Here is a 3,249-nt window from a genome sequence, read left to right as displayed (position 1 = left end):
GGGGGCGATGGGTTTGGTCCCCCCGAGCCTCGGTTGCGCGTGAGGGAGCCCGGCTCTGCTGGCCACGGCTGAGCTGCTGCCTGCCGAGGGGAAGAGGTGAATGAGTTCCTGGGTTCGCTTTGCCTGTTCCACTGTCCTTATCTCAGCCCAGGAATTTTCTCACTTCTGCCCTTCCGATCCTCTCTCCATCGCACTGGAGGGGCTGAGCGAGTGGCCAGGTGGGGCTGGGCTGCTGGCTGGGGTTCAGCCAGGACACCTGCGGAGCCTTATTGCAGGACTGAGACTTTCAGTCTCTCCTGCGCGGAGATGAAGCTCTCACCACGTCAGTGGAGGGGAGGACAAGATACCTGGTGTTCTCTGCTGTGACGTTCCCCTCTTTCCCCCCTCCAGCCCCAGTGCACCCTCCCTGATGTGCTCGTCTGGATGCTCAGCAACAACAGGCGCGTGGCCTACGCACGAGTTCCCGCACAGCACATCCTCTACTCGGTAGTCGAAGAGGAGAAAGGCAAGGACTGTGCGAAAATCCAGACTGTCTTCATGAAGGTACGGTTCATACCACAGCAGTGTGCTCTTGCTCGCTTCACATGCTTCTCCCTCCCTGCTTCCAGCCCTCCGTCCTGAAATCCTGGAGGTCACAAGGAAGCAGAGTCCTCACTCCACTGCTGCCTTGGGCTCTGCCGACGTGGTGCTCCCTCTCCTGTGCTCTCTGGCTGGTCACCGGCTCATGGTGATCGTCTTGGTCTGAGGAGGCACAGCTGAGATGGGAAACCGGCTAAACCTCCTGTGCTTTCAGGTCCCCGGCTTGCACACAGGGGAGATCTTCGCCAAGCTGGAAATCTACATGTGGCTCGGGGTAACCAAATACGCGAAGAACTGTTTGGCAGAGCTGCCTGAGGAGTTCAGGTACCTCTCGGAGAGCGGACAGGAGATAGCCCAGCTCTCAGCATACAGCCCCCCCAGCCGGCTCAGCAGGGATGGTGAGTGCAGGTGACACTTTTCCATGGCTTAACCAGGAGCAAGAGAGCAGAGAGGTGAGAGGTCCTGCCCCAGGGTCAGTGTCCAAGGAGTAGGACCTTACCCGTCATCTCCACAGCCTGACTGGGACAGGCAGGTCCAGTTTGCTCTCCCGAGGGCGTTTTCACCCACTTGCAGTTGGAGCAGCAGGTGGGATGGGTGCTTCGTAGGCACCGAATGTGCTGCCAAACTGGCAGGGGGCATGAGGTCTGCTCCTGGGCAGAGGCCTGGTGGTGCTGCCCCACTGCAGATGCTCACAGCAGATCACTGCACATATCACATGAAATGTCCATCCCAGAGGTGTCTGGGAAGGCCACTGAGCTGGTCTTACTTGGCCAAACTTTTTGAGATGTGCTGGCCTTCTGAGAACCACGGTGGACGTCCCTAGAAGCTGTAACCATTCCTAGCAGGATGTGCCCACTGCTACCTGGCTGGTTCTCCTCTTCATGGATTTCTTGGCCTCAGGCAGGCTGGATTGGGGAACTGGGACCTCTCTTCTCCTTTTCTTACCAGATTTCAGCTATTTCCAGCTCCGAGCCCATCTGTATCAGGCTCGAGGGATCCTCCCTGCAGATGACAATGGCCTGTCAGATCCATTTGCGAGAGTGGTGTTCTCGACTCATTGCCAGACCACCAGGGTGAGACCGCTTGAACTCTTGCCTCTGCCTTCTTGGGGACTTGGGGAGAGAAAAATCATTGTGTGCTCACTGACATGTTGAAGGCCAGTGATGTGGCAGTCCTGGACATTTTGTAACTCCAGGCACAAGGGATTTGTGTGCCCTGGGCAGTGACTATGTCCAGGGAACACTTGACATACATACATATCATTGTCTCATGATTGTGCTGATTTCTCGCTTTTACCATTTCCTCTCCGGCCAGGCACCATCTGCGTGCGGCTGCGTGGGAGAGGGGACCAGCCCGTGCTTCCTCAGTCTCTTTACAGAGCGCGTGTGGTTTGTCTCCACTGGCTGTGGTACACTCAGGCCTCCTGTCTCTGTCTGCAGATGCTGGAGGAGACGCTGAGCCCCATGTGGAATGAGCTACTTCTGTTTGACCAGCTTATTACTGATGGGAAAAGAGAAGAGTTGAAAACAGAGACCCCCATCATTATAATCAACCTTTTCAGCCACAATAAATTTGTAAGTATGGCCGTGCTGCCCTCCTGCTGTTGTTTCCAGGGCAGGGAAGGCAGAGGAGCTCTATGTGGGTGCTGCAAGCTGGCACTTAGGAGCCGCAGCTCTGGGTGGTTTCTGTGACTCGGCTTGGTCATGGTCCACCGATGGCGGTGAGTCCTGAGGGCTGTGGTCGAGGCTGAGGCTTTCCACAGGCTTCTGCTACGAGCTGGGGTGAAGCTGCTGGCTGCAGCGTGCAGATGGCTCAGAGGTGCCCTGAGCCAGGGCCCGGTGAGTGCTCAGTGGATCTGGGATCTCTCTTTGAAGAAGCACTGCGCCTCTCCCGGCTGTCTGCCCCGCTTCCTCCGCAGGTTCACGTTGCAGAGGGCATATAGCCGGGGCAGATGATGTAGCTCTTAGGGCTGTTCCTTCCCCTCTGGCCCCCAGGTGTCATCTTCCAACCCTCCTCACACCTCCCTTTTCTCTGTTCATTAGTTCTTGGAAGTCACAGTCCTCTCCTGGGAACTCTTTGTTATCATAAGGGGAACGGTGTAACCTGCACCAGATTCTCTTTTGTCACTCAGCAGCTTTCCTGGGTCCTGGGAGAGGTGGAGAGCTGGGTGTATTCAGCCTGGAGAGGATGAGGCAAGTGCAGTGTCTTACTGCTGCCTGCAGCTGCCTTACGGGAGAGGGTAGAAGTGTTGCAGTCAGACCTCTCCTGGAGGTACCCAGGGGCAGGATGACAGGCAACAGACACAAGTTGGAACAAGAAAAAAATCCCACTTGATGTAATGTAAGAGGGAGTTCAAATGGTGGGCCTGGAGCTCAGAGAGCTTGTGGGGTCTGTGTCCGTGGAGATGTTCAAACCCTGGCTGGAGGAGACTCTAAGCAACCTGCTCTAGCTTTGCTGTCCTCCGGTGCGTGGTCCCAGGCCGTTTGCCCAGCTTTTCCTGCAGAGGGACTGGGAGTTAAGAGGAGCTGCTGCAGACACATCTCATCTGCTCCTAGCTCTGGAGAGGAAATCAAAGCAGAGGATAGCAAGGGTGGAAGAGCAGTCTTGTGCTGTCTCACATTAGCTGGAACTGGTGGTGGTCTTTTCTCTGAGGTGGTGAGATAATGCAGG

General features: G+C 56.2%; 1 protein-coding gene across 1 annotated transcript in view; it reads left to right on the top strand.

The window, feature by feature from the left end:
• The window catches only part of LOC104498080 (fer-1-like protein 4), a gene marked incomplete at its 5' end in the record, with an annotated part of 35,040 nt that overhangs the window by 13,920 nt on the left and 17,871 nt on the right, over positions 1 to 3,249 (top strand). The window lies entirely within an intron of this gene.

Source organism: Buceros rhinoceros, unplaced genomic scaffold (genome assembly GCF_000710305.1).
Source record: "Buceros rhinoceros silvestris isolate BGI_N320 unplaced genomic scaffold, ASM71030v1 scaffold5758, whole genome shotgun sequence".
Classification (NCBI taxonomy): domain Eukaryota; kingdom Metazoa; phylum Chordata; class Aves; order Bucerotiformes; family Bucerotidae; genus Buceros; species Buceros rhinoceros.
Note: the sequence above shows the minus strand (reverse complement) of the source record. Positions and strands in the feature narration are given on the sequence as shown.